This window comes from Ochotona princeps, chromosome 18 (genome assembly GCF_030435755.1).
Source record: "Ochotona princeps isolate mOchPri1 chromosome 18, mOchPri1.hap1, whole genome shotgun sequence".
In the NCBI taxonomy this organism is placed as follows: Eukaryota; Metazoa; Chordata; class Mammalia; order Lagomorpha; family Ochotonidae; genus Ochotona; species Ochotona princeps.
The window spans coordinates 51,502,800-51,528,799 of NC_080849.1; the positions used below are offsets into that span (position 1 = coordinate 51,502,800).

The following is a 26,000-nucleotide window of genomic DNA, read 5'->3' on the forward strand; positions in this document are numbered from 1 at the left end:
ACTTGAAAGTTTCACGTCCAAAGCTCTACCAGGGAGTCCTGACACTAGCTTATGAACACTTTGTACACCGAATACCAACAGCATGACTCTGCTAGAGGGATTGTTATATTTTACGAGCAGTGTTATGCACTCGTAGCTCATTCCTGCTCTTCAAATAAAGCAGAAAGGGACTGTCCCAGATCTGTAAAATAAGAGGGCCTTGATCACACCCTGAAGAACACGTGCAGAGACCGCCATCAAAGCACCACCTCAGGTTTCCAAGTGCAGGGAGTACAAAGAGCAGCTGTGAACAGTTCCTGTAGGTGCAGAACCTGCGAGGCAGCTCACACGCAGAGGCAGAACCAACTGCCAGCACGGGAAGCTTAAACACATCAAAGAGGTGTCTTCCAAGCTCTAAAAGAAAATGAGCTCAGTAAGAACTAGAGTGTGTAAGCAAAACACAGCCATTGTGACTCACAACGTCAAGCATACTCCCCCAAACACCTTCCCCAGAATCCTCACAAAAGCAAGCCAGGAGAGCACACTTAAACCCACGTGCAAGGCAGGAGAGCACACTTCAGGAACCGCGTGCAAGGCAGAAGAGCCCACGTAAGAAACCGCGTGCAAGCCAGGAGAGCACTCTACAGCTGGACAGTTGGAAGAGAGCTCAGAGGAACAGTGAGGCCCACACACCTGTGACCACGTGGAACGGACTCTCAAGCTGTGTAAAGCAGTAGCTGGAGCTTTGGGGATAAATTTGTTCATAAAAACAAATCAAACGAAAATACAGGACAATTATCAACACCCACTGAAAAGAAAATGTTGATTTAATATGAACCATATGCCAGGATTGGAGGGGGCCACCCAAGTCAGGGAATTACAATGACCCATCATATCTAGTTACTCCACAACATCAAAAACTAGAATCTCAAAAAATTGCAGTTTAAACATACTGTTGAAAAATGACAAAATACATGGCTACAAGAAAAACGACAGCAGCAAGAGCTGGGGGTGGGCATGGGGGTTTGTGCTCTACCAGGTTAAGCTGCTGCCTGGCATGCCGACATACCACAGGAGTGCCTGGGTTGGAGGTCCCTGCTGGTTCACATCTTGGGAGGCGGCAGGTGCTGGCTAGAGCAAGGTGGGAGACACAGGTTGGGGCTCCTTGCTTTAGCACCAACTGCTGTGGGCATCTGGGGAGTGAACACTTGAGGGGGGAGATCTGTCTCTGCCTTACAAATAAAGCTAAAATTACACAAAACAAAACAAAAACAAAAACAGGGGACTTGGAGAAAAAACTGCTTAAAGATTCAGTTCAAAGAGGAGTGAAATAAAAATATCATTTCTTCTTTCACTTACGTGTATCATTTTATTAAAACATTTATTTATTTATATTGGAAAGGCAGATATATAGAGAGGAGAGACAGAGAGGAAGATCTTCCATCTGATGGTTCACTCTCCAAGTGAGCGCAACGGCTGGTGCTGTGCCAATCTGATGCCGGGAACCAGGAGCTCTTCCAGGTCTCCCAAGTGGGTGTAGGGTCCCAATGCATTGGGCCATCCTCGACTGCTTTCCCAGGCCACAAGCAGGGAGCTGGATGGGAAGCAGGGCGCTGGGATTAAAACCAGTGACCATATGGGATCCTGGCACGTGCAAGGCGACAACTTTAACCACTACACTATCGCACCGGGTCCAGTGTGTATCATTTCTTGAAATGGCCTGTAAGTTGTTGTAATACTAATAATGTGATATAACAAGAAATATATATTCGGTTTTCATCTCTAGCTCCTAGTACACAGCTCCTAAAACCCTTGAATTTCCTGAAGTGACAGGATGGGAGGAGCAGCTTTCATTATTCATAAGTTACCCCTTTCAACCAAAAGCTTATGAATGCCAAGGACATGACTCAGAGCAAGGGAGCTGGAAGCCATCATGTGAGAGGGGGTACAGACTGGGGTCAGGGCCCAGCGGCTATCTGTATAATCCGCCATGCCTCTGGGGTGAACTCCCAAATGGAAGATGTTCACAGAGCTTCTGGGAGGGGGTGAGCAGGAATGTGCCCACCTGCTGGAGTGACGGCAAAGGCAAAGCCCACAGTGACAGCGGCTGCATCCCCAGCACATGTCTATACCTCACGCCACTTCCCCTTCGGCTGCCTGCCCATCCGTATCCTGTAAAAGATCCTTTGTAATAGCAGGCAAACTGTTCCCCGGGTTCTGGAGCTATATGATCCAAAGACAGGGCTCTGAACCTCCAACCTGCAGCAGGTTGACAGAGATGTCTGGGACCTGTTAGCTGCAGCTGCCCTCTAGCTGGGGGACAGTTAGGTACAAGTGAGCCCTCTGCATGGGGAGTGTGATCTGACTCCAGGGAAGAGCAGACAGCTGTTAAAAAAACTAAATTATCCAGCAATTGGGTAAGTGATTGCAAAGGGGAAATCCCCACATAAACCTGGGTGTCAGAATTAGGAAAAAAGTTGGATTTTCTCCCTTTAGACAAAACAGAAATATGTATTAAGTGTATGAATCTGACAAAGTAGACAGCCTGTTAAGTGTGCAAAACATAAAAGAGACCACATGATTGTATCTCAGGATTCTTCTTCAGGGATGCACTAAGATGACATCTTGAACGTGGGATCACTGCTATATCACAGTAGTTTAAGTCGTCTCCTGCAGTGCCAGCATCCCACGTGAGCAATGGTTAGCGTCCCCAGTTCATCTGTTTCCAATACAGCTCCTGGCTGTGGGAGACAAAGATGGTGTTCCAGGCTCCTGGTTTCAGTCTTGCCCAACCTGGCAGATGTGGTGATCTGAAGAGTGAGCCACTAGAAGACAGGTCTCCGTGACTCTTTCGAATCATGCCTTTCGGGTAAATAAAATCATTCATTTGGGGGAGTCAGCTCCATGGTGCAGTAGCCTAAGCCTCCACCTGCGGCACCGGCATCCCATAAGGGTGCTAGTTCTCATCTCGGCTGCTCCCTGCTTCCGGCCCAGGAAGGCTGCAGAGAGTGGCTCAAGTCCTTGCGTCCCTGCACCCAAGTGGGAGACCCAAGGAAGTTCCTTGTGCCTGGCTTCTGACTGGTTCAGCTCAGGCCACTGCAGTCATTTGGGGAGTGAACCAATAGATGGAAGTGCTATCTCTCTCTCTCTGCTTCTCCTCCTGTGTAATTTTTCTGTGTAATTTATTTGTGATCTGAAAAATCAGTACATACATTTTTGACTTAGAAGTCAATAAATACATTTTTTATAGAAGTATTTCGAACTTGATGGTATTTGTGTTGAGAATTAAAGTTCACATGTGTTCTTTTTTGGAAAAAATAAAAAGGATGTATTTCTTTTATTTGAAAAGCAGTTATAGAGAGAAACAGGAGGGAGTGTGATGATTCTTCCTTCAGCTTGTTCACTCCTTAATTCTGGCCTCCAACACCAGAACTGAGCCAGACTGGAGTCAGGAGCCAGCTATTCCATCCGGGTCTCTGACATGGGTGCAGGAGTCCAAACTCTCGAACCATTCTCTGCTGCTTTCCCAGGCCCATTAGTCGGCAGCTGGATGGGAAGTGGAACAGCCAGGATGGGAAGTGGAACAGCCAGGACTGGAACCAGCAGTCACACTGTGGCCAGCATTGCAGGAGGCTGCTTAACCAGCAGCTAAACACTATTGTCACCTGTTCTTACTCTTTAATTCCATTTTTCATGAGCTTTTTGAAGCCCCATCGTTTTGCTAAGGCGACAAGGGTGTAAGAGACGATAATGAAGTAGCAGTCACAGCTAAAAGAAGGCTGATGGAGGATGCATGACATTAACAGGACTCAGGGCTCAACGTGAAAAAGCTAACCCTGGCCAAAGACGGAACGAGGTGAACATCAACAAAATTAGCAAGGGCCATGACCCAGGCCAAGCAAGTATAAAGCTACATGCTCCTAACAACAGCCAAAAACAAAAGTCACTGGTCACCTCTGGAGGATGCTAAACCAACCACCGTAACACTTCTAAGCAGTCAGCACACAAAGCGGGAATAGCTTGGGGCGCGAACCCCTGGATGGAAGACGTCCCTCTGTCTCTGAAATCCCGGCAAATTTGCTTTAAATTAAAAGTAAATAAAAATTTTTTTAAAAAGTTACATTTTTAAAAAATGAAGAATGTGGAAAAATATCTAAAGTTATATAAATAGAAAACTTTTCCAAAATAGCCAAAGAAAATTAAAATTTAGTAGGAAAATGAATAACCTGATTTACAAAACAGGCAGGAGGGCCTGGAAGTGTGGCCTAGCGGCTAATTTCCTTGCCTTGAATGCACTGAGATCCCATATGGGCACCGGCTCTAATCCCGGCAGCTCCACTTCCCATCCAGCTCCCTGCTTGTGGCCTGGGAAAGCAGTCGAGGATGGCCCAAAGCCTTGGGACCCTGCACTCGCGTGGGAGACCTGGAAGAGCTCCTGGCTCCTGGCTTTGGATCGGCGCAGCACCGGCCATTGCAATCACTTGAGGAGTGAATCATCGGATGGAAGCTCTTCCTCTCTGTCTCTCCTTCTCTCTGTATATCTGACTTTGCAATAAAAACAAATAAATCTTAAGAAAAAAAAAACAGGCAGGAGACCTGAATCAATAATCTTCTTAAAGATAAAAATGGCAAAAAAAAAACCACACACACACACTAAAAGATGTTGATGTTCAAAGTCATATGCCATTTACAGAAGCGCAAATTAAAACAATAAAATTTCAAACATGATTATTATGGCTTCAAGTGTCTGAAGGACCCCTTGGATACCAAAATCTGTAGATGTCCTACATACAGCTCCCAGCTCCTGGTTTCCACCTGACACGCTTCCTGCCACAGGGTAGTGAACCACCAGAGGAAGATCGCCGTCTTTTCTCCCTGTAACTGCATTTCAAATAAATGAACAAACCTTTCGCTGGAAACAGAACCAAACCTGCAATTGCAACCACCAGCTGATCGGGGTGGTGGACTGTGCCGGGCCCTGTGCTTGCTAGTACACGCAAGAATCTGGTCTGGGAATACCTCAGACAAACTTTCATTGGGGATCTCCCCAATCGAACTGCTGGACTCAGAACCCTAACCATGAAAAGACAGAGGACAGAACAAGTCAATCAACCACCTCAGCTATATGTTGGCAGTGAAAAACTGGGCAAACGGAGACTCTAAGATGGACTATGTCAATCAGTGGATTCTTCAACGACCTCATCATGCTTGGAGTGGCAAGACTGGCAGCAATTCATAACTGTTGAACTATCAAAACCACTTGAGCAAGACCCTCAGAGCATGCCCTACATTAGGGACTTGGGGTGTGTAGGAGTCTGGGCGGGGCTTCTCTTTTAATATCCCCCTTTACTTCAGATACATGAAGGAAACAATATGGAAATAATAGTCTTACCCACTTTCCTGTAGCCCTTGAACCTTTTTACCTTAATCACCCTAATTGACTATGTAATGTAACTATGTAAAGATTGTAAAAAATGTAATAAAAAACTTTCAGTTAAAAAAAATGAACAAACCTTTTTTATTAAAATGCTAAACTTTGTTGAAAAGTTCAGAATGGTATTTGCTGTTTTTCAATTTTTTCTTACCCTGGGAGTGGCATAACAAAATGGACTTAATTAAGGTTTTTCTTTAGATTTATAGTTGCAATTTTTCTTCCCATAATTTCCCTAGGCAAAAAGTCAAGTTACTGATTCATATGTCTATTTTAAAAGGATGCACTAAAAATTGCTAACATGTTAAACATATTATCTCAAGCGTTGAGTTTTCCCTAAAGTTTTCTTCCCACCTCCTCCCATTCCCCCCATCCCTTAGTTCTTAGCATATAATTCCTCATCCAGGTGTTATTTATAAAGGCTCCCCACATACAGGGAAGCTTAAGATAAAAGAGCCACTCAGACAAGATCTATTTATTGTTACTGAAAATGCAGATACACAAAGAGGAGGGGACAGAGAAAGATCCGTCTGTGGCTTTACTCCACAAGTGGCTGCATGGCCGGAGCTAAGCCCCTGGATCTCTGCCTGCTTGGCATATGTGGGAGGTCATAGGCACATGGCACATCATGTTCCCAGGGGGAACCAATGACAAAGGTTTAGGCTAACCGAGACCTCAGCCTGGCCTGTTCACTGGTTCATACAGGTGAGAGCGGGGGGGCTGCACCCCAGTCTCTGTTCTCTGTCCTTAGATGAGCTGAACTGGGACTTCCTTGATAAGTGACTCTGACAAGTCAGGAATGGTTTGTTACCTGCAGCCTACCTGGTACACAGGACCCACAGTCTACTTGCCAGCTGTGAGTGAGTGTTGTACGTGACCTATGACATGATTGCAGGGTCCAGAGAGAGAGAGAGAGAGAGAGAGAGAAAGAGAGAAAGAGTCGTGCCTTCCAGCCAATTAGAGTGCCATTGTTGGGTGGGAGGACTGTCGGGAGATGCCCTTCTGCCTTGCCCCTTTCCATGACAATATACGGACATGCGCCTTCAGGCTGTCTCTGCGGCTCTTCCTGCTCAAGAACAACATCACCTCACTCCCTTGGGATTTCTGGGGCCTGCTGGACCCCCTGAGAGTCTCTAGCTTTTTCCAGGTCTCCCAATGGGTGCAGGGTCCTAAAGTTTTGGGCTGTCCTCAACTGCTTTCCCAGGCCACAAGCAGGGAGCTGGATGGGAAGTGGAGCAGCTGGGATATGAATCGGCGCCCATAGGGGATCTGGGCACCAAGCAAGGCAAGGATTTAGCCACGAGGTTACTGCGCCAGTCCCAAAAAACACTTCATTTTTAAATAATAGCAATGGCCTGCAATTTTATTCTCTACCTCTCACAGCACCTCACTCAATCTGTAGTAGCCCTTCTGAGTAACTTCAACAATCATTCGATGACGCACTGCTGTGCTTCATCACATCATGGTGTGCTCTGAAAGCAACTCCAAATGAATTCTCGCATTTATTTAAGAGCTATCTGCATAACCATTAATACAAAAACATCATATTTAAGTAAGTGTATAAGCTTTCAAGATCATCAGCGTGAAGAACGTCACTCAAATGCAAAGAAACAGGCCCAATATCTGTGACAGCGTGTTCAGCAAATCAATGCCCATCATCCCTGTTTAGAACATGCACACATTCACACCCAAGTCTCTGCTCATATGTGTGTAAAACACACACAAGGACATACTAAGCTGTCACTCCTTCTGAGCTAACAGCTCTCAGGTGGCTGAGGTGACATGCTTCTCAGCTCAGGGGCAGAAGCTCAGGTTGTCTGCATTTCACTCGGCGCCCAGCCCTCTGTGGAGGCGCGGGGAAGCACACGGATGGATTCCTCTGGCCAAGGGAAGTGCATGGAGTGCGTGTGACAGACCCACGTCCAAGCTCGGTGTGCTCTCCTGAGCCCTTAACACCGAGCCACTGCCTGTACACACAGCCCGAGTCAGACACCTGGGCAACTGCGTCCTCCTGCCAAACTCGGACTGTCGCTGCTTCTTCCTTCATTTTCCACTTGAAAAGATCTTCAAAAATCCTCATGCATTTTCATCCTTAAACCCAAAAGCCAACAAGAAACCTGGAAACAAGTAGTGACACCAGACAAGGAAACTTACAACAATCACTTTAAAATGAGTGAAGCATAAGAACACACAGCACATACAAAATACATTCTTAAATGAAACAACTCTAAATGAAAGATGCCTTTTTCACCAGCAATTTTCCACACATGAAAAGCTGGATCCTCAACACTAAACAGGGTATGAAGGAAAAAGAGACCGTCTCTTACACTCCTGGTACAAGTGCAAATGCACGCATGCAGAAAGCCAACTGAGCCTCCAAAAAGGAACATTCTCACTTAGCAGTCCCACTGCTGGGAGCTCATCCTTCCAAACACACACAGTGAGCAAAGTGTACAGGGAGACTTGGTGCAGCACCGTTTAAGCAGTCAAAATGCTTCACTATGTTACATCTTTAAATAAAACACCCAAAATCCTTTAAAAACAAATAATAAAGAGTAAATAGTAATAAAATCAAAGAGATCCATACCGAGACACCGTGAACAACTCAAGGACAAAGCATCTTGACCGAGCCTGCAAGAAGCCACTCGTCACTGGCATCAACAGCTGCCTTGTCACCAGAAACAGAGACCAACGTGCCACCAGGAGGACAGCAAGGGCAAAGGACTAAACAAGGCCAAGAAGGCCTTGTCTGGGAGGCTTCCTTCAAAAAGATTTTTTAAAAATATTTTATCGGGCCTGGCGGCGTGGTCTAGCAGCTAAAGTCCTCACCTTGAAAGCCCCGGGATCCCATATGGGCGCCAGTTCTAATCCCGGCAGCTCCACTTCCCACCCAGCTCCCTGCTTGCGGCCTGGGAAAGCAGTCGAGGACGGCCCAAAGCTTTGGGACCCTGCATCCATGTGGGAGACCCGGAAGAGGTTCCTGGTTCCCGGCTTCGGATCGGCACAGCGCCGGCCTTAGCAGCTCACTTGGGGAGTAAATCATCGGACCGAAGCTCTTCCTCTCTGTCTCTCTTCCTCTCTGTATATCTGACTTTGTAATGAAATAAATGAAATCTTAAAAAAAAAAATCAAAAAATATTTTATCTATTTTGTTTGGAAAGGCAGAATGTACAGAGAGATGGAGAGACACAAAGATCTTCCATCCACTGGCTCAGTCCCTAAACGGCCACAGCTGAGCCAGTCAGGAGCCACCAGTGTCTTCTGGGTCTCCCACACGGGTGCAGGGTCCCAAGGCTTTGGAATGTCCTCCACTATTTTCCCAGGACATAAGCAGGGAGCTAGATGGGAAATAGAGCAGCCAGGACATGAACCAGCACACTGATACGGAATCCTGGGCTTGCAAGGGGAGGATTAGTCAATCAAGTCATCTTGGCAGGACCCTTTCAAAAAATTCTTTAAAGGCATTCCCAGATCAAGAGGAAGTAGACGTATCTCAAGAAATACTAAAGACAAGGCTGGGTGTAGAAAAATAAATGGAAATTAAAGGACACTACACAGTAACTGGGAAAAGAATACAAAAGACATTGCAAATTTTTCTCCTTGTGATTTTTTAGAAATATAAATCAATTATCTGACAGGCTGAATGACAGATACAGAAGAGGAAGAACAGAGATGGGGAGATTTTCCACTGCTGGGTCACTCCCCAAATGGATACAACAACCAGAGCTGGGCAGGAAAACAGCCCCAAGTTGGAAACTCCATCAGGGTCTCCGTCACGGAGAGTAGAAACTGCAGCACAGGAGCCATCAACCGCTGCCTTCCCAGGTGCATTAACAGGAAGCTGACGGCAAGTGTGGGGTGGCCAGGACTTGAACCATAAGTTCAAGTGCCAACTGTTGGACAAGCCAGTGCCCAGATGGGTCTCGTCTCTGCCTACCTGGCCTATACAAAGGGCAACAGGTACACGGCAGACGGTGTCACTGGGACTGTGTCCTGAGTGGGGCCTTGGCACATGCCTGGAGGCCACCTAACGCAGTTGGCAGGAGGCTGGACTTCCCTGCTCCACCCCAAGGCACCTCTCTCCCCCATTTACCTTTACTAGTAACCCATTTTGTCAAAAATAATTTCAAGATATGTGCCACCCAGAGGAATATGTGCCCTTGGCTAGGTTTGTAAAGCATGGCATGTGCCTACACCCTACAGAACTGCCGTTCCTACCCCGAGGCTTATTTTCCTTGCCTGACCGTACGTGCTTGATTGCCAATAAACAGACACATCCATCAACCTGTCTCTGACTCTTCCCTACAAAAAACACCATCACTGCACTCCATTACCTGTGTGGATGGTCTGCTGGCCAAAACCCCGGCACAATTATACTTTCAGGGCAACCATTAAGAAAATAATGCAACTTACCCAATGAAACATCAGGGAATTGAAACGTCACGTCAGAAATTATCTAAAATAAATGAAGGCATTGAGGGACCAGAAAAATAAACCTTACAGAGTGAATGTTTAGCATAGTGGTTAAACACCCTCATCCCACATACAAGTGTCCATCTTTAATGTCCAGCTCTGGTTCCTGATCCCAGCTCCTGCCAGTGTAGTCCCTGGCTGGCAGTGGGAACAGCTCAAGTAACTGGGTTCCTACCATCCCTGTGGGCTACCTTGACTGCTTTCTTGGCTCTCAGCTACCAGCCCAGCCCAGCCCCAACTACTGCAGACATCTGGGGAGTGAACCAGCAGATGGGAATTGTCTGTGTTGAATCTCTTCCTCTCTGCCTGCCTCTCAAATAATTTTTAAAAAGATGATGGATGAAAAGATGGGCCTGGAACAGTAGCCTAGTGGCTAAATTCCTTGACTTGTATGTGCCAGGATTCCTTATGGGTGCCAGTTCATATCCTGGATGCTCCACTTCCCTTCCAACTCTCTGATGGTAGTCTGGGAAAGCAGTCGAGACAACAGCCCAAAGCCTTGGGACCCTGTACACACCTGAGAAACCCAGAAGAGGCTCCTGGCTTCAGATGAGCTCAGCTCTGGCCTTTGTAGCTGCTTGGGAAGTGAACTAGCAGATGGAAGATCTCTCTCTCTTTCCCTCCCTCTGTAAATCTGACTTTCCAATAAAAATAAATCTTTAAAAAAACAAAACAAAACAAAAACAAACAAAAAACACTAAGACCCTGCACCCGTGTGGTGAATCCAGGAGAAGCTCCTAGTTCCTGGCTTCAGATCAGCTCAGTTAAAGCCACTGTGGCCACTTGTGGAGTGAATCAGTGGATGGAAGATCTTTCTGGCTTTACTCTCTGCAAATCTGTCTTTCCAACAAAATTAATCTTCAAAACACACACACACACACACACACACACACACACACACACGTAACAGAATTTCTCAACCACACTTGAATATGACAGAATTAAGAGAAACATTTCAAAAAGAACTGGTAACTTTCCTACACCTGCAAGAACCGATAAACCAACTGAACAGAAGCTCTCTAAGGAAACACTGCTACAGCGACACTCTCAACCAACCAGTCCTGGCGCACGCTTACGGCACGCTGCAGCCAACAGCAGGACATTTCCACACCAAACACACAGGAACATTCTCCAAGACGTAACAAAGCAGGCCTCGCCAGCTTTAAAAGCATGAAGTTACACAAAACATGTTTTCTTATCACAATGAAATAAAACTGTAAAAATGTGAAAAATAAACTTCAAAACGTAGAAATCAAACCACACACTCCATACTCGACTTCTTCAAACAGAAAAAGCATCAGTGAAAATCCCTAGCTCACATGATCCCTACTGGCCAAACCCTGAAAGCTTTCCTACCAAGATCAGGGCAAGACACAGAAGTCTATTGCTTCTCTTCACTTTGCATGGTCAGTTAGGAAACAAATAGAAGGTATAATTTCTGGAAAAGAAGCAATAAAGCTATCTCTATTTCCAGGTGGCACAACTCAAAGACTATTATAGGAAACTATTCTAGTGCAAGAGCTCAACAGGGCCCGGTGCGATGGCCTAGCAGCTAAAGTCCTCACCTTCAACGTGCCGGGGTCCCATATGGACGCTGGTTCTAATCCCGGCAGCCCCACTTCTCATCCAACTCCCTGCTTGTGGCCTGGGAAAGCAGTCGAGGATGGCCCAATGCCTTGGGTTCTTGTACCCGTGTGGGAGACCTGGAGGAGGCTCCTGGCTCCTGGCTTCGGATTGGCGCAACACTGGCCACTGCGGCTGATTGGGGAGTGAACCATTGGATGAAAGACCTTCCTCTCTGTCTCTCCTCCTCTCTGTATATCTGACTTTGCAATAAAAACAAATAAATCTTAAAAAAAAAAAGTTCAACAAACATATAGGAGACAAGATGAAGGCAGGGAAAGAACTTGTGTGTCAATCCCTTAACAATAAATATTGCAGAAATGAAATAAATAAATACTTTCAAATGCTATAGCATTCAAAAGAAAAGAATCTACTTGTTCAATTATGCAAAAGACTAGTATGCTGACAACACATCGCTGAAAGAAATCAAAGGCAACCTAAATAAATGGAAAACATTCCATGCTAACGTACTGGAAGACTTTACATAAAAAGCCAGGCATATTAACCAAATGATTTACAGATTCAATTCAACTGCTATTAACATTTCAATGACTTTTTTTAGAAACAGATTCTTACTTTTACAAGGAATTACAGGAGGCCCTAAAAAAAAAAAACAAAAAGGAAAATCAGAAACAGAAACAGAGCAAAGTTCAGAATACAGACTTCTTTCGAAATGTACTACAACACTTCAGTAATTAAATCAGCATCTGTGGTATAAACAGACCAATGGATTAAAACTGAAAGTCTAGCGCCCTGCACAATAGCCTAGTGGCTAAAGTTCTCACTTTGCATGCACCGGAATTCCATACGGTCGCCGGTTCTAATCCCAGCGGAACCGCTTCCTATCCACTCCCTGCTTGTGGCCTGGGAAAGCAGTCGAGGACAACCCAAAGCCTTGGGACCCTGCACCCATGTGGGAGACCAGGAAGAAGCTCCTGGCTCCTGGCTTTGGGTCAGTGCAGTTCCGGCCATTTTGGCCACTTGGGGAGCGAATCAATAGATGGAAGATCTTTCTCTCCTTCTCTCCTCCTCTTCGTATATCTGCCTTTCCAATAAGAAAAAATAAATCTTAAAAAAAAAAAAAAAAAAAAAAAACTAAAAGTCAAGAAATAAATCCAACATTTGTGGTCAAATTATTTTAAAGAAGAACATCAAAACCACCCAACTGCAAAAAAAGGGTTTCTTCAACAGATGGGAATTCCACAACTGGATTGTATTTTCTCTCTCTCACACACACAAAATTGACCTGTCGCATATCATGTACAAAACTTAATATGAACCCATACCTAAGAGCTAAACCTATAAACTAAAAAAAAAAAAAGAAAAAAAGAGAGATCATTAAGACATGATACAAAAAGCAAAGACAAATATACTTCCCGATTTAAAAAGTGAAAAGAATCTCCAGAAAGGCAGAGGCTTTCAAGAACTACAAGTCCATACAACTCTAACAACTCCACGGCAGAAAAGACCAACCACCCTATCGAAAACCAGGCAAAGGACTTAAATATATATATATATTTATCCAAACAAAAGAAACAAATGGCCAACAAACACATGAAAAGATGTTTAATATCACTAGTTGTCAGAGAACTGTTAACTCATTAAAATCTAGCTCCTAAACTAACCGTTCTACTGAAGCTGCTTTTACTTAGTTATCCAATTCAATAATTTCCTAGTTATAAATTTCAATAGACTCCTAGTAATACTTGTTTTGCCCAACTATCCAAAGCATTTAAAGTGTGACATCACTTTTTAAAAAGAGTTTTTTTAATTTGGAAAGTCAGAGAGGAAGATACTCTCTCTGTTCATTGATTCACCCCCCAAGTGGCCAAAAATGGCCTGAGCTGAGCCGATCTGAAGCCAGAAGCTTCTTCAGGGTCTCCCACGCAGGTGCAGGGTGCTGAAGCTTTGGGTTGTCCTCGACTGCTTTCCCAGGTCACAGGTGGGGAACTGATGGGAAGTGGAGCTGCTGGGATTAGAACCGGTGTCCATATGAGATCCCAACACGTGCAAGGCGAGGACTTACAGCCGATACTCTACCATGCCAGGCCCATGACTTCCCTTTATAAATGATTGTTTCTGCACAGTCAGCTGTGAAATAGCTACCACTTCCTTTTCGTAAGGGTCCCATTTTGGTGTCTCTGACAATATTTTCTCATGATTTCTCTACATCCTCAAACACATGGGAGTTTCCTTTTCCGATTCTTTTTTGTGGTTTTAAATGTCACTCTTAACAACCTGTTTCCAAGACACCTGTCAGTAAATACCTCCTATGTAGTGTTATTTAAAGATGTCAGTCCCCCTTGGAGCCACATAATAACTCAATAGGCGAATGCTCCACTTTGTAGCACCTGCATCCCATATGGGCATTGGTTTGTATCCCAGCTGCTCCACTTCCCATCCAGCTCCCTGCTTGTGGCCTGGGAGAGCAACCAGGGATAGCCTGAAGCCTTGGAACGCTGTTCCCATACAGGAGACCCAGAAGCAGATCCTGGATCTTGGCTTCAGATCAGCTCAGCTCCAGACGTTGCGGCCACTTATATAATCTGGGGAGTGAATCAGCTGATGGAAGATGTCTTTCTTTCTGTCTCTCTCTCTCTCTGTAAATCTCTCTTCCAAATAAAAATAAATCTTAAAAAGCAAAACAAACTTCGGTTACCCTTACAACACAGCCTGATGACGCCCGCATCAAGACATCTCTCCTGTGCTCCAAACCCACAGGCTCAGCTCCACGGATGATTCTACCTGCGGTGTTTCACAATAATTTCAATTCAGTATGTCCAAAAGGTGAAACACTCTCACTCCTCAAATTTGTGCCTCTTCCTAAATTTCCTGCTCCATATCCTTTACCATTCTTTAGTCAACTGCCAAAGTTAAATCTATGTCACTTTTTTGTCAAGATTGTATTTGTTTTTACTGGAAAGGCAGATTTACAGAGAGAAGGAAAGAAAGAAAGAAAGAGCTTTCTTCACTGGTTCACTCCCCAAGTGGCCACAATGGCTGGAGATGAGCTGATCCAAAGCCAGGATCCTGGAGCCTCCCTGGGGTCTCCCACACAGGTGCAGGGTCCCAAGGCTTTGGGCAGTCCTCCACTGCTTTACCAGGGCACAAGCAGGGAGCTTGATGGGAGGTGGAGTAACTGGGACAAGAACTGGCGCCCATTTGGGATCCTGGTGCATGCAATGCAAGGATTTAGCCATTGAGCCATTACGCCAGACCCAAATCTATGTCATCTTATCCTATTATCTCTTACGCCTAAAAGCAATCCTGCAAATTCTATTTTACAAATACGTATTAACCAATTCCCCTGTACTGTAAATGGCACTGCCTTTGTTCAGATCCTCATCTTTCATCTCAATTATTACAAAGCCTCCCAACTAGTGTTTCTGCATCCAATCTTATTTTTTCTCTACCCCTTCTGCAATTCCAAGGTCATCTCATCACATTCTTTAATGATTAAAAATGCATAAACTCTATTATTATGCCACTCCCCAACAAAAGAAGTAAAATCCTTATAATCGCATGCAATATACTATCTGTGAAGTCTCATCTTCAGCTACCCAACCACCAATGCTACAGCTACAGAAAACAACTTCTCATTTTAAACAGCATCCCATGCGCTCGCTTCTAGCAGCAAATACACTAAAAGTGCCCCATGCTCGCTTTCACTACACATCTCTACCCAACTCCCCCTGCTCTGTGTTCCTTTTTTCTCAGTTTCTGCTTTAGTCATATCTAAGCCTTTTTTAAACTTAAGGACATAAAACACATCATATTTTAAAAAGTTCCTGGCACACAGCACACACAGCAGGGCTACCACAATGGAGTGAGGGGCGAGTGTTCTGGTACAGTGAGCTAAGCTGCCTCCTACAATGCCAGTATTCCACACTAGAGCACTGGTTCAAGCCCTGGCCGCTCTGATTCCCACTGAGTCCCTGCTAATTATGTACCTAGGAAGACAGCAGGACACGGTTCAAGTAGCTGGGCCCTTGCCACCCATGTGGCGAGACCTGGATGGAATTCAGGGCTCCCCGGCTTCAGCCATTTTGGGAGTGAACCAGCAGACAGACCCACACACTCTCTCTCCCCCGGCCCTTCTCTTTATCTTCCTCTCTCTGCCTTTCATATATATTTATAATCTTTTAAAAATAATAAAATTAAAGGATTAAAACAGAGTGAGTGAACTTAGGTGTCAGTCTCATCCCCATGACTTTTACTAGCTGCAAGCTGGAGTGGAAGCCTCTTTGATGAAATGACTATGTATAATTTGGTCTCTGTCTACCTCCCTGGTTGGTCTTGCCACCAACCTGGACTCTGGTTAGTGGTCCCTGAGGACGCTACTGTGCGATTTAAGACTCCCAGGCTCTGCTCCCTGCTCCCTCCCTCCCCCTCAGGGTCCCCTCTTTCCGTGCCTGCAGGCTGGTCTCATCTCCTCCCACACAGTTCTCCCTACCACCTCCTTTCCTCCACCTCTGCTGGGCTCCTCCAAGAATCTGACCAGTACCTCTTTTGCGTATTCACTAGTGTCTCATTATTTCTCCAATCAAAACCACCTTAAAAACTTAGTGGACTTGCTGACAGTTCAAACTCCAGGACAAAGTTTGACTGTCCAGAGAGCCTCAACAATGTGGTTTCCATCTTTAAACTGGCATGGCACTTCCTACACAGTCATCCCCATATTCCAAATAACATGCATTTTTCCTCATTTCTTCTCACCTACGCCAACAGAAGCGTCCAACAAGGAGGCTCTTCTTTAAAAAGCATATTTTCAGGGTATGTTCTGGACTTACTCTCTTCTCACCAAGCAAAAAACCGTGCAGACAGAACTATACAAATTATTTTGCTATAGTTTTTCTAACGTCACGTCTTTCTAAAACACAGGCCAAATGGCCCCTGCAAAAGCTGCAGGAAATAGAACTTTGGAGAAACAGCCAGCCCAGTACACAAGCGTTACACTGTTCCTTGATACTTTGTTTAAACAAGTGCTTCTCAACAATCATAAAATTCCCTGAAAAGTGAGGACCACCCTACAGATTTTCCTACAGCCAAGACCACTGATGGTAATTACTCATCTGGTTTTTTTAAGGAAAATACTCAATACAATTCTAGAGACAGAAAGTCAAGTGACCTTCTCATTCTCGGTCTCCTGTGCTCATTTAGGAGTTACCATTAAACCCAAAGCGGGCCATCTGTTACCTCCACTGAAAATACTCTCTAAGTAACAGCCGAGCAGCCAGCATTAGAACACGGCCGCTCCCCTAAGCAAAAACCACAATCCATGAACGCGTTTCAGATGAGGCTGGGTGCACCAATTCAATGTGCAAACGCCTGTACCTTACTTTCCCCAGGAACGCTGGCAATATCTCGGGTTAAAATCTTAACGATCTTTAAGAAGGCTACTAGGCCTGGGAACAAACAACGCTGCTTGCTCAAGAGGCAGGTTCTGCAATAATGCATTCCCAAACTCCAAACAGCCTAATGACTTCGGGGAAGACTGAGACCTGAACGGTCTGTAAAACCTGTTCCCTTCTCCATTTAAACAGAGGTAGCAGAGCACGACTGCTGGCCTCCACCAAGCATCTGGACACGGGCAAGACTGGAACGTGAGTGGAGAAAGCACTTTCCCACCTGAAACCTGCCTCACCGTGTCCACTGAAACCTGAGCTAAGGACCGCAGCCCCCGCAGGCGCCCTCAGCTCAGTGCCAGCCGTGGGCAATCCCGGGGGCATTCCAGCTGCACCGGCCGTGCAGGTCGACAGGTGAACACAGGTGCGACTCCAGCAGTCGGGGCTGCGAAAGAGCGGTGGCCTCCTCCCTGGCCAGGGACGCCCCGAGCAGCTCCCGGAGCCCTGAAAACTCGGTCGGAGAGGGCCTCGGTCTCTAGCTCTCTTCCCCATTCCCAGAGCACCCCATCCCAACCGTGGATGCCATTAGGGAGGCCTGTCCGGCAAGTGCGGCGGACGGGGCTGCGCTGGGAGCCAAGGAAAGGGGCGAAGCCTTCCCGGGAGGAACCCCAGAAAAAGGGCAGCCACGCCCCCGACCCCCCAACTACACACCGTGCCGCAGCGGGCGCCCAGCCTAGCACGCTGCCTGACAGACGTGGGCGCGAGGCCGGAGTGGGAGAGAGGCTCTGCAGGACGCCGAGGGGCATCGCCGCGACCCTCGCCACTGACCTGTGCCTGCTGCTGCGCGACCGCCCGTCCGCCGGCCACCGCTTCCTCCCGCTCACGCGGCCACCGCCTGCGCAGCGCCCCTGCCCAGCTTCGGGCGCCCCATTCCCACCCCGCCCAGCCTCCGCCTGTTTACAATGATTGGGACGGAACAGGACGAGCCGGCCCAGTGCGCACGCGCACTCCTTCCTGCCGGCGCAGCCGGCTTGCTGGGCCCTCCTTTCTCGGCTCACGCCCCGTACCCTGGAGTGTGGCATGATGGGGAGTGTAGTTCGTAGGACCTCATTGTCTAGGCGCTAAAAAGGCATCTCCTCCGGGACGTAAACTACGTCCCCCAGAGTGCAGCGCGATTCTTCTGGGCCTCTCCCCCCTCCTCCTGGAAGGAGAGACTGCGCCAAGGGCTGGTTCTCTGCTGGCGCCTGCGCAATGCCTCGACTTGAAGGACTTCGCTGGGTCTTAACGCCAACGGCAGCGGAATCCTGGCTACGGCGGTTTGTGGCACTTGTTAAGGTGGTCATGAAGAAGGAAGGGTATTTGATCTTCATGCTCTGGTCAGCTGCTCGTCCACCACACAAGTTTGAGACCTTTTGCTGCGTCAGTGGGCTTCCGTCGTTGGAACCAGTTAAACCAGCCTGGGAGGGCGGCTAGGCTGCTGCGGGGTGGGGTGTGCCCCCGGCTTTTGACTGGGTGGGGAGAACCGCCACGGCCTGCGAAAGGAGACTTGTTTGAACTCTGTATCGGGACAGTCCGTCCAGTTCTTAATAAGGGTGTTGGTTCTTGGCGCGGGCAGAGGGACTGCTGTCTTCCACTACCGGCAGTACTACACCTGAATTAAGAGCTACCTAGACTCATGGTTAGTTTGCAGTTAAGGCAAAGTGAGTTTCTCCCCAAGTCCTTCGCAAAGGCTTGAAGAATTATTCCACATCCTGAAGGCTGGAAACCAGGGTTCTTCTGTCTTAGAGGAAAGGTGGGTTTGCAAGGGATGAGCCTTCACAGTCACTTCATTCCCATCTGCCACAGTCTCTGTAAAACTTCCTTACCATTGGGATTGACTATAGTCCCTCTCTCAGACACTTGATCCCAGGCGAGCGTTTATCGAATCTGATCATAAATCTACACTTGTACCTGATTCCTGCCCTGTGAAGATCAGCCACCCCTCTCTCACCACCCCGCCCCCATGGCCAGGCTTTTAGTAGCCTCCCCCAATTGGATATCAACATCCCAAAAAAGCTCAGTTCCCCTCTGGGAATAGAACAGTCTGTCCCGACCACAGGGAGTGGGGAGCCTCTGCAAACCTGTAGGTCACAATTCTCTTAGCCTCTGATGACACTAGTATGACCCAATCGCGGCCTCTGTTCCAAGGTAGGCATCAGGGAGCCTGTGCCCGAAATTGCTGTGTGGACACCTAGAAGCAGAGGTAGGGAAGATTTTTATTGAGGTCGTTACTGACAGTCACGTTTTCTGCAACATCAAGTGCCCTGTCCCCAGTAGAAATAAATGAAAGCGGGCCCGGCGGCGTGGTCTAGCGGCTAAAGTCCTCGCCTTGAAGGCCCCGGGATCCCATATGGGCGCCGGTTCTAGTCCTGGCAGCTCCACTTCCCATCCAGCTCCCTGCTTGTGGCCTGGGAAAGCAGTGGAGGACGGCCCAAGGCTTTGGGACACTGCACCCGCGTGGGAGACCAGGAAGAGGTTCCAGGTTCCCGGCATCGGATCGGCGCGCATCGGCCCGTTGCGGCTCACTTGGGGAGTAAAACATCGGACGGAAGATCTTCCTCTCTGTCTCTCCTCCTCTGTGTATATCTGGCTGTAATAAAAATGAATAAATCTTAAAAAAAAAAAAAAAAAAGAAATAAATGAAAGCAACCAAGGGGCTGGAAGGAAGCGAAGAAGGTAAACTGAAAAAGCAAGAGCTGGCCGAAGGAAGACTCAGGTTTCATTTAGAGCCATGATTGTGCAGATTTTTCCTTTAGTGCTGTGAGCAGAAGAGCCTTCTAAATAGGTGAGCCGATGCATTGATCTAGGTGGGCTAATTTGTTTAAGCATAGAACTCAGTTGCCTCCTGATCTTGTTGGTTCCTGCCAATTAAGCCATGGAGCATAACCATTGTGTCTGTCAAATGATGTTTCAGGGCTGGAGTTGTATTCCAGGCAACCAGTGAGCCCAGGAGGACCTGACTTGCACTTCAGGTAAATAGCAGTTTCTATCTCCTGATCATATACTTTGTGTGTGTGTGTGTGTGTGTGTGTATGTGTGTGTGTGTGTGTGTTTCCGGTCAGGAACTGTGTGGTACCTGTTTCTTTCCTGTAAGGGGAAAGCCTGGCAAGAAGGGGTTTAGAGGACAGGCATTGGTCGATTCTGACGCTGAAGCAGTGCTGCCAAATGAGTGCTGGAAAGATGGAGAGCCTTGAGTTGGCTGGCCTCACTGGAACTGTTTGTTAGCACAGACTTTCCCTAGACGCTTCAGAAATGGGAGCAAGGCTCATGTGAGCACCAAGCCATACATGTCCTGTAGTGATTAGGCAACTTCTAAAACTGTAGTGACTCGGACGTTTTTCACATGGCACTGAAAGGTCTGCCCAACACGGGACCTGCTTACAAAGACTGGGGGGGACTGTCCGCGGTGGTTGTGTGGCATGATAAGCAATTCTCTGCACACAAAACAAGGTCAAAACTGGACAGGAGACAGGTGGTTAACCTTGCAGTCCATACGTGCCAGTTAAGACACTTGGATCATGCCCAGCACAGTGGCCTAAAGGCTAAAGTCCCCGCCTTGAACATGCCAAGATCCCATATGGGCACCAGTTCTAATCCCAGCAGCCCCGCTTCCCATCCAGCTCTCTGCTTGTGGCCTGGGAGAGCAGTGGAGGACAGCCCAAAAACGTGGGACCCTGTATCCACATGGGAGACCCAGAAGATGTTCCTGGTGCCTGACTTTGGATCGATTCAGCTCCAGCTGTTGTGGTCACTTGAGGAGTGAATCATCGGATGGAAGATCTTCCTCTCTGTCTCTCCTCCTCTCTGTATATCTGACTTTGCAAATAAAATAAATAAACATCTTTTAAAAATGATATTTTAAAAAAAAAGACACTTGGATCCCATGTGAAAGTTTCTGAGTTGACTGTGGGGCTCAGACTCCTCATTCCAGGTTCCTGATAATAGACACTTGGCCTACCCACTTCTCAGACTCCTCATTCCAGGTTCCTGATAATAGACACTTGGCCTACCCACTTCTCAGTCTCTCTTCCAGGCCTTTCCTCCCTTTAAACGCCCTCCTTCTGATGAAAACACAAACAAAAATTGGACACAATTGGCAAAAGCTGTATTAGAATGTTGCAAATCAACCAAATAGAGAAAACAATCTGAGGGACCAGGCAAAGTGGCTCAATAGCTAAATCCTTACTTTCCATGCGCTGGCATCCCATATGGGTCCTCTGCCTGTGGCCTGTGGAGTAGAAGAGGATGGCCCAAAGCCTTGGAATCCTGCACCTGTGTGGGAGACCTGGAATAAACTGGCTTCAGATCGGCTTGGTTCCATTTGTGGCTACTTGGAGAATGAACCAGCAAGCGGAAGATCTTTCTGTCTCTCCTTCTCTATAAATCTGCTTTTCCAATAAAATAAATACATCTTATAAAAAGAGAAAACAGTTTGGGAATCATCTATGCTTAGTTGACTACTGTGACTTCCAGTGGGAACAATGCATGCCTCTGGGCCTCTTGAGGCTGCTTCTCTCCTCCCGTTCTGTGGCACTCAAAAATTACTGATGGGGCCCTGCGGCGTGGCCTAGCGGTTAAAGTCCTCACCTTGAAAGCCCCGGGATACCACATGGGCGCCAGTTCTAATCCCGGCAGCTCCACTTCCCATCCAGCTCCCTGCTTGTGGCCTGGGAATGCAGTCGAGGACAGCCCAATGCATTGGGACCCTGCACCCACGTGGGAGACCTGGAAGAGCTTCCAGGTTCCCGGCATCGGATTGGTGCACACCGGCTCGTTGCGGCTCACTTGGGGAGTAAAACATTGGACGGAAGATCTTCCTCTCTGTCTCTCCTCCTCTGTGTATATCTGGCTGTAATAAAATGAATAAATCTTAAAAAAAAAATTACTGATGTGGATGGGGCTAGCAAAGAAACAAAGAAACAAACAACCTACCAATTGTGCTGACAGAGAAATATACTCAGTTTGTAGTGAGATTTTAAAAACCCAAAGTTTTGCCAGCTAAAACTGAGTTGGGTGGAAATTAGCAGAAAAACACAGGTTGTAACCCAGGTGAGGCAAATGGCAGCCCTACTGAAAATGTAAGTTTTAGAAACGAGTGCTATCACTTATGTTTCCTCACATCTCTTGACAGACTGGGTAACCAGACTGGATGAGGTTGACACATGACACCCGATGGGAAGTGAAAGCCTGGGGCCAGCATCATGGCGTGGCAAAGTCACCGCCTGTGATGCTTACATCCCATATAGGTACCAGTTCCTGTCCCAGATGCTCAGATCAGATGCAGTTCTGTTAATGGTCTGGGAAACACAACAGAAGATGACAGAAGTGTTTGGACTCTGTTACCCACCAGGATGAACCTCCTAACTCCTGGCTTTGGCCTGGCCTAACCCTGGATGTTGCGACCATCTAGGGAGTGAATCACAGAATAATAAAACTCTCTCTCTCTCTCTTTCTCTGAGGGATTTCCATCGACAAGGCCACTGTACCTGCTGGTAAGTGAGGGGGCTGAGACCTAGAAGTATAGAGGAGGGAAGCTGGAAGACGAATACACCAGCCCACGTGGGAGATCTGAGCATCAAACGCTGCTGACCAACAACACCCACTAGCATACAGGTAGGCTCGGTCCCTACCTGGCAGTGCTAGGTCACAGTACCCACAAGTGAGTGTGAGCAGAGAATGGGTAATGTTAGGCTGGGCCATGACACTAACCAGAACACAGAAGAACAGGGTCTGGGGTAGATTCTGTGGGGAATGTATGGGCTCAACCCATGAGTAGAACTGCAATTTCTGCTGGTTTGCTCAAGAGCTGAGAGTAGTGAAGGGCTGAGCTAGACATGATCATGGAACCTTCTGAAACTCATGGGTACAGGCTGATCCAGGCTGCAGCACCCACAGGTGCACCAAGAATAGGCTCTGGGGTGGGCCAGGTCGCAATATCCACCATCTCACACAAAGGCTGAGACAAAGGGGGCAAATTATGCTGGGTAAGGGCCTAGTACCTGCTCTCACATATGAAATCTGGGTCTGGGAGTGGGCATAATGGGGGAACTTGGGAAACTCCACTGGTGGGCCATGGGTCCTGTTGGTGAGCATGTGATTTGGCTTGGGTGTTGGTCAGACCTGGATGTTGGTCAGGCCTGGCAAGGCAGCTCTACTTGTTGGCAATGGTGTGGATTGGTTCCGGAATTGTGTGTGTAGGGATGGTTCAGGCAGGGCCAGGCCAAGTCTTGACACTCTGGAATATGTAGGAGCCAGGATGGAATATGGGTCATACTGGGCTAGACTGTCACACCTACTGGTTTGCACAAGCCAGGGATGGGGCAGATTGGGTAGGCTTAGGCTGCAGCATTGATAAAAAAAAAATTGGGAATAGTTGTAGGCCCAGGCTGCTGCATCCCATGGGAAAGACCAAGGTGGGGGGATGGACTATGCCAGGCCAAAGTCAGAGCAATCACTGCCACATGCAAGATCTGTGTCTGGGAGCAGGCCTAGTTGGGGACCTAAGGGGATGCCCTGGCTGGGCTGTGGTTCCCACTAATGAGTGCAAGAGCTGGATAGGGGATTAGAAAAAAGGTCTGGACATGGATGTAGGATGCCTTGGCATGGGTGTTGACTGGGTCTGAGGTGTGCGGATTAACTTGGCATGGGGTTTGGATTGGGCTAGGCTCTAGGATCCACTGGATCTCATGAGAGCCAGGGTGGATGTAGGATGGGCTGGACTAGGTTTTGGCACCTGCTCAACAATGTAAGAGCTGGGTTTTGGATGTGCCAGGCGGAACTGGGTTGTAGCACCCAGTAGTAAGAATGGGTGTGGGCCAATTGGGCAAGACTACTGTTCCTATTAAGATAAGAGGTGGTCCAAGTCAGACTGGGCCCAGAACCCACTGGTGTGCACAAGATCTGCCACTTTGTCAGGGAGGTGACCTGATAGAGGAACTTGGGGACCTCCTCCATCAGGATGCAGTCCCTGAAGATGAGGTCAAGAACCAAGGCTAGGAGCAGCCAAGACCAGGCCAGGTATGGTATCCGCTGACATGCATGTGCCTCAGGTCTGTGGGCAGGCCAGGTTCAGCCAATTCATAATGCCCAGTGGCAGATGTGAGAACAAGCATAGGGTGTAGGACAGGCCAGGTTGGGCAGCAACAGCAGCCAGTTCACATTATGGCTGGGACTAGGGACTGTCTGGGCTGGCCTAGGCTGCAGCATCCAACAACATGAATGGAATTGGGAGCAGAGCAGGCCAGGCCAGGCTATAGTACCCATCAGCAAATGCCGATGTGAGGCAGGCCATGTCAAATTGGGCCACAGCTCTCAGAAACACACATAATATGCGTGGCAGGGGCGAGCTGGGTGGCAAGACCTATAAGGTGCAGCAAGTACTCCCCTGCTGGACCACTGCTCCAGCTGGTGAACATGAGAATTGGGACTGGGGACAGACCAGGCTAGGCAAGGCTACAACACCAGATGGCCTGCATGTAAGGTGGGTTATGGAAGGAGGCAGGCTGGTATAAGTGAATGTATCCACTGGTATATGCATGAGCCAGAATAAGGGCAGGCTGACTGGGCTTTGCTGCAGCATCAGCTGACCGGTGCTGGAAATAGGGGCAAGTTCTATCAAGCTAGACTGTGGAACCAACTGGAAAGTGCAAGTTCCCAGGAGTAGGTCTAGTAGGGAAACTCTGGGCACCTCTCTGATGGGCTGCAGCTCTCACCGATGAGCATGAGAACCAGGGCTAGGAGTTTACCTGGCTGGACAGGCAGCAGTAGTACCCGTTAGCAGAAGCCTGGGCTGGACAGTGGGATTGGTTGGGCTGAGCTATGCTGTAGCACCCATTGGTGCATACAAGAGCTGGATGGGATGTGTGCTACACATACCAGCATACATAGGAATCAGCGCTGGGAGTGGACTCCCTGGGGGTTATTGGAGGTCGCTCCAACGGGGCTTCAGTTTCCACTGGTGTACATGAGGGCTGAGTGTGGTGGTCAGGGTTGGGCTGGGCTGCAGCATCCATTGGTTTGTGTGGAGATAGGGCTGGAGAACGAACTGATCCAGCAACTGAAGCTACCTCTGTGTGCATAGGCTAATGTGAGTGATGGACAGAGCCGGACCCTGCATGGCAAGCACACACAAGCTCAGGTCTGGGGTCATCTCAGATGAGGTTTCTTTGGAGAACCCCCTAACTGGTTATGGTGAGCTGCTGAACTCACCACTCCGATGACAGGGGGAATCACAGGGCCTGTGATGTGACAGTAGAGTGCATGTGTCAGAATCGGGCCTCCTCAGTTGTTGAAGATAGTGCAGTGGATGGCATGCCCAGATGCACATGGGGCAGTCCACTGGGGCCTACAGAGGGCATCTGGTACCATAGTAGAGGATGGAGGGCAGAACGAATTGGACAACTCTTCCAGGCAAGCTTTGACAGCAGATATCTGTGCGAATGGAGATTCTAAGGTATACCATGGCAGCCAGTGGACCTTGAAAGGATTTCCTTATCCTTGGATAGGTGAGATTGACACTTTTCAGAACTATTGAAACCACTTGAACAGTACTTTTGGAGCATGCTTTCACATCAGGGACCCTGGGATGACATCATGGCTGTTCCACATCCTCAGATGCTGATGGGGTTACAATGCTGGGTGTGGCTTTGCCCCCAACCTCCTTCTCCCAGAGACAGGAAGAAAATTGAAAACAATGGTCTCATCCACTTTCTCCTAGTCCTTGCCTCTTCTCCCCCTGATCAGTGGTCCACATGGGCATGCATCATTCTCAACCATTTAAACATCATCAAGCATATAATTTTTCAAAAGGTGGAAGTAGAACTTGAAGTGAGTATTCCAATATAGGATGTTGCCATTCCAAGCAGCATCTGAACCAACTGTGCCAGCTACCTGGTCTGGATTAACATTTGTTTTATCAAATTAAAGAACGAGAGAAAGAGAGAGAGAAGAAGAAGCAGCAATGCTGGTGTACTGGTATACTTAATACAAATCTGACTTGAACCAGGCCCAGAATACTTGCCCAGCCACCGGCTGCTCTTCTCCCAGTAGTGTAACACTTGCCTACGTACAAGGCAACCTGGGCAGCTGCCTACACCTTGGGACCACTCCCT

The 26,000-nt window shown here is 47.7% G+C and overlaps 1 protein-coding gene across 1 annotated transcript in view; it reads right to left on the reverse strand.

Moving 5' to 3' along the window:
* RALBP1 (ralA binding protein 1) overlaps positions 1-17,830 on the reverse strand; it is a 47,601-nt gene extending 29,771 nt beyond the window's left edge. Inside the window, exon 1 of the mRNA XM_004598959.2 lies at positions 17,680-17,830. The gene's annotated coding sequence lies outside the window, so the exon portion shown is untranslated. The remainder of the gene's footprint in view (positions 1-17,679) is intronic.
* Positions 17,831-26,000: the final 8,170 nt, after the last annotated feature.